We start from the raw sequence: 16,691 nt of genomic DNA, 5'->3' as shown, positions 1-16,691 counted from the left end.
ATTTGCAAAGAGCAGTCTGGAAGTCTCTTCCCAATTTTCAGAGAAGATTTAACTTAATAAATTAGAAATTTTCTTTGGTCACAGATTTCTGTCTGAATTTCTTTTATTCTTTTGGGCCTGTTCCTGCTCATTTGTTAGCAAGCAAGATACATATATAAAACACAAAATATGGCTCTTCTTCCCAAGAATTTTTTTTTTTTTTAGTTGTCTTATAAGCATCCTTGTCTGTTTTTTGGTATCAGAGTAAGGCTGGTCTTATAGAAAGAGTCTTAGGAAGAAATTTCTCCTCAATGTTTTAGAAGTGTTTATGTAGACTTGCTACTATTTCCTCCTTGAATGTCTGGTAGAATTAAACATTGTAGCCATGTGTATCTGGAGTTTTCTTTGTGGAAGGTATTTAACTATGAATTCATATTATTTAATAGATACAGACCACCCAGGTTGTCTCTTCCTAAGTGAGCTTTGGTACTTTGTGTCTTTCAAGCAATCTGACCATGTCATGTAAGTTGTTTGAACTTAGTGGCACAAAGTTGGACATAATATTTACTTATCTTTTCAATATTTGTAAAATCTGTAGTGCTGTCACTTGGTACTTCATGTCTTTTCTTTTTTCTTGATTAGTCTTACTGAAGCCTGGTCAATTACACTGATCTCAAAGAACCAGCTTCTGGTTTCACTGATTTCTCCTTTCAATTTTATTTATGCTTTTATGAATATTATTTCCCTTTCTCTATTTTTTAATTTGCTCCTCTTTCTTTCTAGTTTCTTAACTAGAAACTAGAATCTTGAATCATTAATTCAAGTCTATTCTTTTCTAATATGAGCAGTTTAGTGCTACAAATTTACTGCTTAACTGCAATCCACACATTTTGATAAGTTGTACTTTATTTGATTCAGTTTGATCAACTTCCCTTTTTCCCAATTTCCCTCATTTCCCTTTTGATTTCTTCTTTCACCTAGGAATTATTTAGAAATATGGTACTTAGTTTCAAAGATTTGAAGATTTTCCAGATACTTCTGTTAATGACTTTCAATTTAATTCTATTATAAGAGAAACTACTTTGTAAGATTTAAATTATTTTGAATTTGTTAAGTCATGTTATATGTCACAGAATATGTTTATTAAAAACATCTGGGTATACTTGGAAAAAACATATATTGTGCTGTTTTAAGAAGAATGTTCAAAATGTTATTTAGGTCAAGTTGGCTGATAGTGTTGTTCAAGTGTTCTATTTACCTACTGATTTTCGTCTACTTGTTCTATTAATTCCTGAAGGAGAGATGTTGAAATCGTCAACCACAATTGTAGATTTGTCTAGTTCTTCTTGCACTTCAAGTAGTTTTTACTTTCTGTGTTCTGAGGCTTTGTTATTTGAGGTATATGTGTTCAGAACATGATCATCTCTGAAATTTACTTCATCTGATATCGATATACTGACTCCAGATTTCTTGTGATTATATGGTATATCCTTCTACATCTGTTCACTCCTAGAGAAAAGGCCAACTTGACCTCCTGCCTTATGTTTCTGTTCATAATAAAAGTAGGTTTCTTATAGCAGCAAATAATTGAATCTCAATTTTTATCCATCTGAAAATCTGTTGTAACCAAACGGCTACACTATTTACAAGCAATAAGGCTGCATTTAAACCTATCATCTTGCTCTTTGTTTTCTATTTGTCCCATCTGTTCTTTGTTTTCTTTCCCTTTTTTTCCTTCTACTTTTGAACTGAGTATTTGTCATGATTTCATTTCATTTTCTTTCTTGACTTAATAGATAAAACATGTTGTTGCCTATTTTTAGTGGCTACTTTTGGAGTTACGGTATACATTTTTATCACAATTTGAGGAATATTACACCACTTCACACACAAGAACCTTGCCAAAGCACATGTCCTTGTTCCCCTCCTGAGCTTTGTGATATTATCATAAAATTTACTTCTACATATTTTATAAACCACATAGTATACTGTTATGTGTATTAAAAACTCAATAATTTTAAAGGAACTTTTAAGACAATATATTTTTTTTTTCATATTTACCCACATAGTTACCATTTCTTGTGCAATTCCCTTTTTGTGTAGATTTCCATCTGGTGTCAATTTCCTTCCACTCACAGGAATTCCTTTAACATTTCTTTTGATGCGGGTTTGCTGGTGCTAACTTCTTTTAGATTTTGTATGTCTGAAAAAAGATTCCTCTTTTGCCTTTGTTATTGAAGGATATTTTTGTTGAGTATAGAATATTAAGCTGGCAGTTTTTTTTTTTTCTTTCAGTTCTTTAAAAGATGTAGCTTCTGTGTCTCTGGTCATTTTTATGTTTTTCCCTCTGTGTATTATGTTTATTTTCTCTCTGGCTGCCTTTGAAACTTACACTTTATCAACTGTGTCATGAGATGAATGTTTGTGTCTCCCCATAATCCATTATGTTGAATCCTTAACCCTCCAGTGTGATGATACTTAGAGGTGTCGCCTTTGTGAGGTGACTAGGTTTAGACGAAATCATGAGGTTGAGGCTCCCATAATGGGATTAGTGTCCTTAAAGAAGAAAAAGAGAGATCAGAGCTCTCACTCTCTCCACCATCTGAGGACACAGTGAGCCGGCAGCCTTCTGCAGGCCAGAAAGAGGGCCTCCCAAGAAGGCTCCTTGAACTTGGACTTCCAGACTCCAAAACGGGGAGAAATGTCTCTTGTTTAAACAACTTAGTCTGTGGTAGTTTATTACAGTACCCTGAGCAGACTAAGACAACTTGCTATAAGCAACTGGATATGATGGTTCTTGGTCAGATTTCTTTATGCTCCTTGTGCCTCTGGTTCATTGAGCTTCTTGGAAATGTGGGTTTATAAGTTTACATCAAATTTAGAAAATTATTGGCCATTATTTATTCAAATGTTTTTTCCTATCACTTCTCGTTTCTCTTTCAAAGACAGCAGTTACATGTTTAATCTTATTCTATTACTGAAGCAATTCGCTTCTGACTTCTCTAAGTGATTCCCCTCGAATTAAAACATTTTCCATGCTGATTTATGGGAATGTGAACTATTCCTGGCCCTATGTGGACCCCAGTAATGATTCTCTTTTTCTGATGGTTCTTTTCTTGGCCTCCAAAAGTGTCTTCATATGTTTGAGTAGATTAGCACTCAGCTGAAGTCTGGAAGGGTAAGCTCTTCAGATCTCTGGAGCACTCTCTTTCTTTCTCTCTCTCTCTCTCTTTCTCTCCCTCTCTCTCTCTCTGCACCTCTCTCCTCTCTGTTATTCTACCCTATAACTCTAGCTCCCTATGCCTCTCCAGACTGTCCACTTTATTTGCTCAATCCAGGCAACTGTCAGGCTCTGCATATAGCCTAGGACCTCTCTCTGGGCAGAAAATTAGGGCAATCATTGGTCTCAAAGGCTCACCTTGTTTACTTCCCCTATAGAGATCACAGTGCATAAACAATGTGTAGTTTAATCAGGAATAAATTGAAAGGCAGATGCAATTATTTGTATAATGTTTCTCAAAAAGAATTATGAGTTCCAGGTGCTTCTTCCTTCAAATAATCTTGAGAACTATTGGGACATATTATCACCCTGAATGGCTGCACATTCTGAACTATTCCATACTCTTCTAAGTGATGCTTTATTTAAGTTTTACTCTGTCTGAAGGCAAGGTTAACATATATAATTTAATTCAGCAAATGTATATTGAACAACTATTTAGCTGCTAAGTGCTAGCAGTACAGAGTTTAATAAATCCAGTCCCTATTACTGAAGAGCTGATATTCAAGAAGTAGAGACAGTTACAGAAGCAGATAATTTCAGTGCAACATATTTTCTCCTATTAGGTAAACAAACAGTGTTATAGGACCACAGAAGTGAGGCTGTATCTAATTTATATTCTAAGTGATAAGCAGAAATGTCTGATTCTGAAGAGGATGCACAGTACTCGAGACTAAACATCTTGATGAGAATACAGGATTACCTAAAACATTACACCATAAAACACCATGGTATTACTACAGGTAGGTAGTGTCGGAGTGTACAGTTCAAGTTAAGAGGTAGCATTAGATTTGCTGGAGAGATCAGTAAGGGCTTGGCAATTCTGCTATACTGTAGCAGAAAACACCCTAAAGTTTTAGCATACATGGTTAAGAAATCGACCCTTTGAGAAAAATTCTCAAGTTCATAGTATTTAATAGATTGGAACTAGTTGAACAAAACTGTAGAGTTAAGTTGGTTATCTGGAGTGCACAGAGTAAATGCTATTAATCTTTTTGATTGTGGATAACAAGAAATTGTTTTAATTGAGTCTCATTTTCAACAGGAAGCACTGACTAGCAAAATGGTTATGTAATGAGACATTGGAGACTTTTTTGTATGTTGGATTTTTTTTTAAGCTAAAGGAGGAGAACATAGGAAAAAAAATAAAAATCTGACATATATACAACTATGTAGGCACAGCTTTTATTCTTCAAAGCTTATACAGTATCGATATGCAGAAACAGAAAACACTTAAGGACTTCTAAATGGGAATAAAATACAAGCAAATGCTATTGTCCTAATTTTGTCTCAAACCTAAAAAATAAAAGCATATATACTGCCAATTATTGAGTCAAATACAATAAAATATGAGTTAGAAAGGTTAAAATCTGTGATTAATAAAAATTATAAGTAGATAAGTCACATAGAAAACTTCTAGAAAAAATGCAGTATTCTCAAGGACATAAAGGAAATATACAAATCTAGTAAAAATAATTTTAATGAGAAGCTCATAGTCATTAGATTGGTGACCAGAAATATGCACTATTATTATTCCTGGCCTTTTATTTGTACAGATTTTTGTGACATCAAGTCTTGGTTTGTAAATACAAGATATATTTGAAAAAGCAAATCTATCTCACTAAGAGTGATGCATAACAAATCAACACAAGTATATGTTTTGCTTTACATATACTTGATATAATCAGATATAAAAACATCAATTGTTTTCTCTGAATACATCTGTACCAAAAAAATTGTGGAAAATACAATAGATGTATTCAAAATAGTAAAGGAGCTTAATCTTTTTGAAAAACAAGAAATCTATATTTTAGAGAAGTATAACAATACATTAATGTCACATGAGAAAATTAATTTATTATGGAAAATCATCAGAAGGAAGCAGATAACAGTTTTATTCAAATGACTAGGAAGTCTGACAGAACCAGAACAAAATAAAGACCTTAGGAAGATTAGGGAAGAATATCCTGGGACTCGAGTTTAGAAAGATAGTCTAGGGAGCTAAGGCTGGGGCCATTTGCATGCTTCAGGGTGAAGGGGATTTTCTTACTTTTACTTTTACTTTTTTTGCTTTATTGGCATGAATGTGGCTCCTATTCTCATTGGTTTATGCAGAGATGGTTTGTATCAGTCCAAAAAATTGTTCAGAATGGATGATGGGCTTCAGGAAAGAGATAACACTGCACACTCCAACTTTATCCTGATAACATTTTATAAATTATCTTTTCATATTCTGCATTATCAATATTCACTATTTAAAGTAATTATGAAGTAACATCTGTCAAAAACTAAAAACTAACACTCTAAATGATGATTAATGCTGATCAATTTTCCTTTATTGAGTTCGTAGGAGAGAAACATGTCATTACTCATGAGTAATGGTGTTTTTATTTATGTCTCTACTTGTTACTGATCTGGAAGGAAATACTAAAAAAGTATAGTGAGCTATACTTTATCCTAAAATCCTTAACTAAAGAATCTGATTATGTACTCCCCTTTGATAGCACACAAAATAGAATATTTTAGAAAAGAAATTGGGAGATCAAGAACTGAGCAACTCCAGCAAGAGTTCAACCTTTGATGAGTAGTTATTTGAAATGGAAGCAGATGATAGGAGATACATTTTACTGAAGTATTTATGACTATCCTAAACATGAGGACTTCCTGTACATAGAAAATCAATACCAGCAGTGCCTAAGATAAGCCTATATCTAAGTAAACAGGCACATGAGGAACCAGAATTCTGTTCTACATAGTACATGGCTGCAGCCCAGGGAACTTGAAAGATGTGAAAGATTCCTTTATTTTGAGCAGCCGTCATGTTTCTCTCCAAATTAAAAATGCCTGAGGTGCACATGACCATATGTCATGTAACATCTTACAAAACGCATAAAGGAAAACAGCCTGCGGTATAGGAAAACTACCAGTTTCTTTGTAATTGGTTGTTGCGTTCAGCCACTGGTAATTTCTTGCACTGCTTTTTTCAAAATGTTCTTCCATTTATGGAATTCAGTGTTCCTACAAAGCTGATCCACAGTCATGCATTAATGCTTGATCTGTTCTCTACAGTACACCAACAGGGTCTCTGCTCTGGGACCAGAACATCCCTATGGTGTATAATAACAGAGCAGGCCATTCATGTGTGGAACTGAGGGAGACTGACGAAGGCAAATACAATTGGGTTTAAAACGAAAATGCTCACGTTGTGCTTTTGAGGATTTAATTGCTGCTAAGATGATGCTATCAACTGTATTTTTAGGTACTATCCTCTAGCATGGCACAAGATATATGAGTTTTAATATCAGTAATACCTTGAAGTAATGACCATCTCCTTTGCCCTCGCCCAAGGTGTTCACGGAATTCTAAAGCACATTTTTGCAGTTAGCCTCACAGTGACCCTACAAGAGAGAGAGCTATGGGCACCCAGAAAAAGGCCATAAAACACAGGGAGATGCAGGTTATGAAGAGCTGGTATTATTTTTCTTTACTTTCAGAAGCTTCAAGAGTGAAATTTGGCTCAGTAAGATGGACGGTTACTATCATAAAATTTGTTAGGATTGGAACACAAGCATATCCATGGATTAAACCTTTATTAAAATATCTTCCTTTGATAAATGAACAAAAATAATTTTAAATGCCAAATGAGTATGCTTAGAGCACTGTGGAAGATACACAGAAATGTTTCAACTTTTCTTCTCTCAAAAAGAGAGATAAAATGAAAAAAATGAATTTCAAAATGTACTTTTGGAAATTCAACTGATTAGGATGATTTTTCCTCCACACTCTCCTTCATGGTCACAATAGACTGAGGCTAACATGTGGCCATTTACTTTCAGATAGTGCCAGCATTACATGCAGAATCATCTGTAAACCAGGCCCATATTATTTCTTCCTCAGTCACTTGATCATGGAAAATTCCCTGGGGGGTATAAGGTGCAGACTGAGAGGAGGGAACGTAGCACAAGAAGGGGCTCTGAGCATCTGAGCCACTTGCTAATGAAACTTAGTTATCCTTTCAGTACCTGACTGCGTACATACTACTTCCGTTTGATAATGTGGTGCTGATGTACATAATCAAATTGACAATGATGGGTTAGATTGCTCATAATATGTCCTTTGTATGATTTGCCTACGTTCTCTAAAGTTCTCTTTTTTCCCTGCCAGATCTCTCAACTTGTTGATTTTGAGCTCTCTTTAATTAGAAGTCGTGAAGACTATGGAATCTAATTTATTTTGTGTTAACAGAGAGCAAATATGAAGGCATGTCAATCCTTTCCCCTCTGCCCCCAAACACACAAAACCCTCCAATGTAAAACTCAAGGAAGACCTTACTGTGGAGTGCTACCAAACCAAGTAAAATTTCACACTCTTCCCAGAAGGATAATTTGATTTTTTTTTGGTAACCATAATTCAGTTTTAATCTGGAGGTAAACACTTTGGTTACATGCTGAGGGATGGAGACAAAGGGTTGATGAGGTTGAACTGTCCTGCCATTCATTTAGAGTATACTGATTAATAACACTGATTTCCAGCACACTCCTCTTTCCTCATGTTTGCTTTTTATACCTGAGATCTCCAGATTCATAGCCTCTCCACGGTTCCACCTCTTAGGAGAATGCCTCCTGCTTCACCTCAAGCTTTTCCTGTGTCTGTTCTGAGTTGTGGTTTCATTTCCATGGTGTCTATCTCTTTGCATTTTTCGTCGCTACAATCTAATGTGCCTCTGTTTTCCAGAAATTTTTCAGGATAGCTGTTTCTTCTTTCTTATCCATCTTTTAACTATATCCTCATATAGACACTGTCTCTGCCATGCTAGTGGGGTTGGTTACAATGACAAAGGAATGCAAACACAGTGAGCTCTCAGTCAACCTTCTTAAACCAGATGTGTACCGTCCTTTTTGTAACATGGAGCTGAAAAGCAACGTAAAGTCTTCTTATACCACTTGTAAATTATGTATTCAGAGTTATCTTGACATGTCAGAACTGAAGTACTTGAACGAGTTACTAGGTCAAGAATCCTCAAGTCCCTTCACACATAACAGAAGTATGTGAAATCCAGGATGAGGCCTTTGATGCTCCTTCAAACATATTTTAATTCCTCATCTTTTCTGATACCTCCCTTTTTAGATTCATGCACTATATTGAAATACTAAATTATTTTCCTTTACAGATGAATGTAGTTTATAAATATGTATATATTTCATTTCCACATTCCTGTCAAATGTAATCTGCTTATTTTCAAGCCTGATGCTATGAATCCACTTGCTCTGGCAGAAACTGTCACCCACACCTATACCATCTACAACTTATGAAATTTCATATATCCCTTTAAACTCACGTATTTTCCATCCTTTGAGAAAACTCTGAGAAACTGGAGAGGTATAACCAAGCATAAGAAATTATATACACTTTTAGACTTGAGAGGAAAGAAAATGTCAGTTTTGACTACAGAGTCAGTGATAAGTATTAAGAATGTACTTGACTCATAGTTCATTTATGCCATGGGAGCTAAGTAAAAATCCAATCATCTGTGCGAAACTTGAACATTTATTCATAGTTATTGTTTTAAAGAAAATTGGACATTTTTATGCCATTATTGCCTGGATTCCCTCCCATCCTTCCAACCCAACTTCCTCATTTATTCTACATTCCCAGATAACTATCAAAGTTTTCTTTTAAGCATCAATATAAACATTGACCGGGCTTCCCTGGTGGCGCCAGTGGTTGAGAATCTGCCTGCTAATGCAGGGGACACGGGTTCGAGCCCTGGTCTGGGAGGATCCCACATGCCGCGGAGCAACTAGGCCCGTGAGCCACAGCTACTGAGCCTGCGCGTCTGGAGCCTGTGCTCCGCAACAAGAGAGGCCGTGATAGTGAGAGGCCTACACACCGTGATGAAGAGTGGCCCCCGCTTGCCACAACTAGAGATAGCTCCCTCACGGAAACGAAGACGCAACACAGCAAAAATAAATTAATTAATTAATAAACTCCTACCCCCAACATCTTCTTAAAAAAAAAAAAAAATGACCAAAAATTTTCAGACAGCTCTACCAAGCTGTGATTCTGTGACACCATCACACCACACCCCTAAGTTCATTTTAATTCTAAACATTGTTTCTTGCTGCAGTATTTACACTCAGTCATTAAAGCAGAAGGCATCCTTCTTTATGCATGACATGACTTTGCAGAAATGTGAAGAACTGCTACCCTTTCATGTGGGGATTGCAGGACCGTGCATTCTTTATATCTTCACTGAGTCATTGGATATGAGATTGTAAAAGAACAAACAAGTTATGTTGCCAGGCAGTTAGTTAGTCTATCAGAATAAACAACGATCACAATTTTAACCTTTCCTCAGATGCCACCTTTTGCCCGAATGGTGCATGACTTAAGCACTGGCCTGGGTGCAGGGTAAAGAAGGACTAACCTCTGAATCATTCTTTCTCCTTCACTGGGTTACAGTCTACATTAACATCTCAGAACAATTCTTGCCTCTGTTTTCACAATCCCTTCCCTGAGTCCCTTTGTTTAGGTATAACAAAGTAGGAAATTTGATAATTGGTCTTAAAACAGGAATATTGTGAAGTCAAAATTTAACAATCATATTTCTATCTTTAGTTCAGAACCTACTAGTGTCAGTCTCAGGAGTGAACAGAGGAAACTGAGTCAAGGTTAGGGAGTGATAAGAAATTTTCCTTTTGCTCAATATGTATTTTCCTTTTATCTGGAAATTCTATGTCTTTAACTTTAAATAATAAAATAATTATAACTATGTGAAAATATTTATATACCAAGATGTTTACTACAGAGTTCTGTACAATAAAGTATTTAATAATTATATGTGAGACATAGAATATATATATGATATTGAAAAGTGTACCTATTCACAAGAAAAAAATTCTTTTCCACAATATTAATTACTAAAGTAGAACAAAAAGCAGATTGTACACATTATGATCCCATTTATTATAAAATTATACACATACATGCACATCCACACATAAACATGCACACATGCACATATAGGAACAAGCATATATATATATGTGTATAACCAGCAAGGATATGCTACAAATCATTAGGTTGGTTACCATTGCATGGATTAAACCACGGGGTGATTATTCTTTCCTTTTTCATATCTGCAATTAAACTACTACTGATAATAATCTTTTTAAAATTTCATCTTTTGATATTTTATGTAGATTCTAATGACATACAAAACCTAACGTGCTTAGTGTTGTGATGTCTTTCTGATGGTACAACATTTTATAAGTTTATCTTTTATTCAGAATATGGCATAAAATATATTTGCTCTACTTGAGAAAATGTGTAGTAGTCATCAAGGTTGTTCATAAATATTCTATGCCCATGGTAGGTTTACAGTACCCTGCTCATTTGTAGTTGGGTGTGGATATATAATTTGCTTTGGCCGATGGAACAGGACTTCTAAAGTGCAGAAATAAGGCAATCTTTTTAGATTTATAGATTTTCTTTCCCTTGCTAGGGAAACTTATAACGTTTCAAATAGTAGAGTTTCCATCAGCCTGAGTTTTTTAAAAAGTGGTAGCAAAGAGCCCGCTGCTGATTTTCAAAATTTAAACCTGTACTTTTAGAAGCTGCTAATAAATTTGGGGATTGATTATAAGAGCTCATACTGTCTAACACATCATGTCTTCCAGAATCTATCCTGGAGACTAATATGCTAAGGAGACCAATATGTTAAGCAATGTATTTAAGAATAAGGAAGACTTTAAAAATCTACAAAATTCTATAAGAAATATAATAATAGCAGTAGATAATATTAGTATACTTACAATATTCAGGCATCATACTAAACCATTTATTTATATGTAGTAACTCATTTTATCTATACCACAATTCTTATAATCTCAATTTTGTCTTTGAGGAAATTTAGACACCCAGATATTAAGGAATTTGACCAGGGTATATACCTAGTAAGTATAAGTCAAGTATAAGAACAAATAAAAATATAAAATGTGATAAAATTAACAGGAACAAATGAAACAATTTAGTTAATACCAACTGTGCAATGTGCTTAAATAGATGTTTTCTATACTATCTAATTTAATCCCAACACATTTCTGAAGTAGGGGTAATAATCACATTTTTCAATGAAGAAACTAAGGTATAGAGAAGTCAACTAACTTGCCAAGATCCTACAACTGATCAAGGGTAGGTCAAAGAAAGATTAAAGTTCAAGTCCTTCTCTAAAGCCCATGTACTTTGCACAATACTACGCTAAGTTTTGAACAAACACTTAACGTTACATTACCTTTGGTAGGAAGAAAAATAGGCTTTATAACAAACATGATGGTATCAATAAGAATGGAAGGGATATTTTTCTAACGATCTGCACCTAAAATCAGTTCACCTAAATTCACTGAACACAGTGTAATATTTAGGTGCTAACATTTGTTCAATCATTAGGGACAGAAAATAAGACAATATATCAACCATTTAAAATAGCAATTTTGTATTGCTTTAATATTTTCTTTTTATCACCAATTATTACAAAACTTGTATCCACTCATATTCAGCTTTGCCAAAGTCATGATATAGTTAATTAATTGTTACTAGTAGTATCCTTCTTCCTAGAACTGGGAATGTAATATTTTGGGTATCTTATTATCAAGATTTATTTCTGTGCAGAAAAGATCATTCTGTTTTATTTTATTTAAAAATTACTATATAATTTATTTAAGTTGTACATGCAAAAACTTCTTTAAAGTTTTTATTTCTGGCTACAAATCTTGCTGTTATATTTACACATTAGCAAATTCCAACACTTTTAAGAGGCCATTGATTAAATTTGCTCCCATTTAGAAGCTTAATTAATTATATGCCATTAACAATTAAATCTCATTTATAAATTTAATATATTCACTTTCATTTTAAAGTACTTCAATAGTCTGAGTGATAAAAGTACCCAAGTACTTAGGTCATTCTTTTAGTTCTATGAAATTAAACTTATAAGTATGGAGAACCAGTGATTAAATGTTCAACCATGTATTTCAACTTAATAAGATTTTTACTTAAATTCACAAATCCAGATCAATTATTTTCTAGCAACTTTAAATTGGAATCACAAGGCTCCCCTTAACTCTAGCAAGCTGAAGTGTCTTAAATAATACAAGTAAATAAAATATCAAATAAGCACTTAGTTTTACATTTAAATATGCATTAACAACATGGATTTAGTTCTAAATATTGCTATACTGAATTATAACTCTTCCTGAGGTCCAGGGATCTTAAATCTCCAGGAGGGCAATTTCTTCCCACTTAATAGGGGTTACTTAATAAGCAGAATTTTTATGAGCACTAGGACTGAGGTGGCTTCCTTTAACTTAGTAGGGCAAATTAAGCCACTGTTGCAGTCTACTGCAGGAACTTCATAACTCACGAAAAAGGTTACTCTTGAGGATTCTGAAACACATAGTCCAGGTCCCTGGTCTGGTCACATACATTCACAAACTATTCAGGCTATTACTGTATTTCATCTTGTTGGAACTTCCTTGGCAATCAAAATACTTATTTAATGATATCTGAACTTGGTGTAACCCTGCATCTTTTCCATATTCTTCATGACTGATACGCTAACACATCTCCTACAGATATTAAGTGACACCTCAACAGATTCTGAAAAAACCCCAAAGCTATGTGGATCTCAACTTTAATGGTTTTGTTTCTAGGCAAATTTTCTAGCTCTAGCAATTTAGTACTTAGATACAGTGTCAAGAGAGAGTCTAACGGCTTTCACCTAAGATGTAGGAAGTTGTAAAGACTATCACATCCAAACTAAAAACAAGGATAAGCCAGATAATTTAGACGTTATGGAAAAAACCCAAACAAACTTTTTGGTCAACCCAATATTTGAAGTCAAACGGTGATTAATTAAAGATGTGTATCATAAATCATACAAAGGACAATGAATGGATTTGGGGGGTAACAGAACTCTTCTCCGTCTTGATTGGAGTGATGATTTTACATTTGTAAAATTGATATAATGGTATATACTAAAGAGAGTATATTTTACTGTATGTAAATAATATCTCAATAAACCTAAAAACAGTAAAATTGGGAGGGAGACTCCTGATTCTTACTCTTACAAAAATATTGTGGGGTTCAATATTACTTGAAGGCACAGAACTACCTTGATAAGATTTAAGGTCCTTATCTATGAAAGCTTTCAGAGAATAGAACCTACAACCTGGAATTCTGAGGCCAATATCCCAAGGTCCTTATCAGATAAGCTTAAAATGAAGAGGTAGTTGATGGGGGTGGGGGAGGGCTTGGAGGAGTTGGGGGACCATACAGGACACAGGCCAAATGTGATTTTTAAGCTCAGGAAAAAAAATGTTTATTTACATAACTTTAATAACTTTATGGGCCTGCAGAGGCACGATGATATTATCCTTTTCGTTTTTCCATACTGTTTCTCCCAGCTCAGTTTGAGACACTGCCAGAAGCCTACTCTCAAAGAAGCTTACAGGAATATGGAAAATGTGAAAGGCATGGGGGTGAGTAAAATAAAAGAAGTTAATGAAAAGAGATGGTTCTTAATTGTACTTTGACTTCTCTCACAAGCAACATGTCTTATTGGAGAGCTGCTGTAGGGACTCTGGTGTCTAATTTCCTGACATTTCTGAGAATCAAATCTAACGGGTATGGTTCGATTAACATAGTTTAGTAAGGATGTTGGTTTTTTTGTCTCCTCTGACGTGTAAGATAGGCCAATCTAATACGAAAGTCAAAGCAGGTCTTTTGTTAAAACAAATATTCTAAGCTGATCTTCCTGTCTAGGGAACAAATCCCAGTACAGATCACTACTCAGACTTCCTTCTGCTTTCTTTGGTCGGGTTTCTGGGCTCGCCTTGGCTAGGGCCTAAGCTGGTCTAAGGGGAGGGATGACTTTTTTTTTTGGACTATTGTTTCCCTAGTACCTAACAGTGTCTGGCACAAAATATACATTGACTATATTTTCATAAATGAGTGAATGAATAAACAGAAGTATGGCCCAAAGCTCCTCCCAATCAGCGTATGTGAGATTAATATTAGAGATGGGTGCAAAGGATGTGGTCATCTTCACCACATCCCTCATGTTTAGCTGTAAGGCTTTGGTGGGCTCAGTGAAACACCTGCAGAAGGCAGGTGGCAGTTCTAAATGGTTTACTAGAACTCAGTCCACAATCAGCCCCCTGTGGATGTCTCTAGTTGCTAACAATGACATGGTAACTACCACAAATTGTTTTGAATAACATGCTTATCCCTTCACGAAAGTGTCTACACATTTCTTGAATCTCTCCGAGGGACAGAGGGACGGAGATCTTGGCTTTTGAAATGGCCAGACCTAAATTCCAATCCTTCTGTACCTTTCCAACCCAATCCTCTCTGTTCCTTAGTCTGACTCACCTATAAAATGGACCTGATAAAATCTACAACGTGATTAAAAAGATAAGAGATAAAGGATTTAGAGTACTTAGAATCTAGCTAATTTAGAATTGACACATGCCATATACATCTTAATCTTTCAAGCAGTTAGTTCAGGGTTTGGGCTCCAAATATACCCCTTGAGTGTAAAGAGTAAACCTATGGGTCTCCCTTAATGCTTTGTACTCTGAAGCTGAGAATTGTCATGAACTGATGATTCTATTCGGGTATAGAAAAATATGTAATAACTCTGGCCAACATTCTTTGCTCCCTCTGTAGGCAATCAGCTTGTCACTGTAAGCCTAGGATCTTAAGGGCCATATAATTATTGTATTTCTTTTCAGTCTTTTCAGTGAAAGCAATCTCAAGAGTTTAAAACCTTAATGACTCTTGAGGTGTTTCTTTTGTCATAGTTTTCTCTTTCTTGTCTTCAACACGTAACCAGGAGAAGAAAGGATGAATTCTTAAATGTCCTTTCATTATGTGTTCATCATGCTTATTCTATCTATACCAGTCCCCAACCTTTTTTGGCACCAGGGACCGGTTTCATGGAAGACAATTTTTCCACAGATGTGGGAGAGTGATGATTCAGGCGGTAATGCAAGCGATGGGGAACGATGGGGAGCGGCAGATGAAGTTTCGCTTGCTTGCCCGCTGCTCACCTCCTGCTGTGAAGCCCGGTCCCTAACAGGCCACAGACGGGTACCAGTCTGCAGCCCAAGGGTTGGGGACCCCTGATCTACACAACATATGTATGGGTGACATTTTAATACATATTTTTTCAAAAGCAGCTAAACATAAATAATATTTAATCTGATTTTTTCTTTACTTGTTTGGGATAAGAATCAACTTCTCTAATAAAACTTTGTAATTTGTTTATAATTTAAGAGTAATCCCATAATTTTTGTACTTTTTTTTGATAACATATGATGGAGATAGCAGATAGTATGAAGGATGATGGAAAATGATTTCTGCCGTCCCTTGAACACTTTGCTGTTAGTCTGAGTCAATGAAGTGTATTCCAGCATGTCTTGAGTTGATAGTCCCATCTGGTTTCAAGTCAATTAATTTAAATCCAGATCAGCCTCACAATATAGATGATGATCTAGACAAATTGTCCAACAGAACTTCTTGTGATGATGGAAAGATTCTATATCTGTGCTCTCCAATATGGTACCCCTCAGCCACACATGACTACAGACCACTTGAAATGTGGCTAGTGTAGCTGAGAAACTGATTTTTTAAAATTTCAATTAATTAAAATTTAAACAGTGATGAGTGGCTACTTGTTTCGTATTAGACAGCACAGTACTAGATTAACCTTTATTTCAATATTTATTTTCAATCTCATATGAAACCAAATGAGCATCCCAAGAGATGTCTTCCACTGATCTTTACTATTCACTCAAGTACAGAAAACTGGAGAAAGGAAAACAATTAAGATAACAGGGCAGGGATTTCCCTGGCGGTCCAGTGGTTAAGACCCTGCACTTCCACTGCAGGGGAACGGGTTCGATCCCTGGTTGGGGAACTAAGATCCCGCATGCTGTGTGGCAAAAAAAAAAAAAAAAAAAAAGATAACAATGCAATTCCTTTGATACTACTGAGAAAAGAAACCCACTGTTAGTAAAAGATACATGGAATGAACATTTATTCTTTACCCACTTTGTGTCTGGTACTGTGCAAAAAACTATGGAAACAAACATTAATATAAGGCATAAGCCCTGCCTAAGAACCATACAGACAAGTGAAGAAACAGGCAAATAAACAACTATAATGCAGAGTAATAAGTACAGTAGCAAAACCACATGCTCATGACTACGGGAATGTAGAAATGAAATTAGAAATTAACTTTGCCTAAAATTGGTATAAAAAAGTATTAGGTGGGAAAAGCTTACAAGAAGAACATTTAGGATAGCATAAAATGCCTATGTTTTAATCCATAGCTGGATATCATGCTCTAAATTTTTCAATGAGCTTTGGCCAT

The 16,691-nt window shown here is 35.2% G+C and overlaps 1 long non-coding RNA gene across 2 annotated transcripts in view; it reads left to right on the top strand.

The window, feature by feature from the left end:
• LOC125963445 (uncharacterized) overlaps positions 1-13,802 on the top strand; it is a 47,908-nt gene extending 34,106 nt beyond the window's left edge. Inside the window, exons 6-7 of one of the 2 annotated variants that reach the window (XR_007475443.1) lie at positions 3,823-3,999; positions 13,720-13,802. This is a non-coding gene — a long non-coding RNA (uncharacterized LOC125963445). The remainder of the gene's footprint in view (positions 1-3,822; positions 4,000-13,719) is intronic. The other variant, XR_007475444.1, reaches the window with a different exon arrangement.
• The last annotated feature ends 2,889 nt before the right edge of the window (positions 13,803-16,691 follow it).

The sequence above is a fragment of the Orcinus orca genome, chromosome 2 (assembly GCF_937001465.1).
Source record: "Orcinus orca chromosome 2, mOrcOrc1.1, whole genome shotgun sequence".
NCBI lineage: Eukaryota > Metazoa > Chordata > Mammalia > Artiodactyla > Delphinidae > Orcinus > Orcinus orca.
Note: the sequence above shows the minus strand (reverse complement) of the source record. Positions and strands in the feature narration are given on the sequence as shown.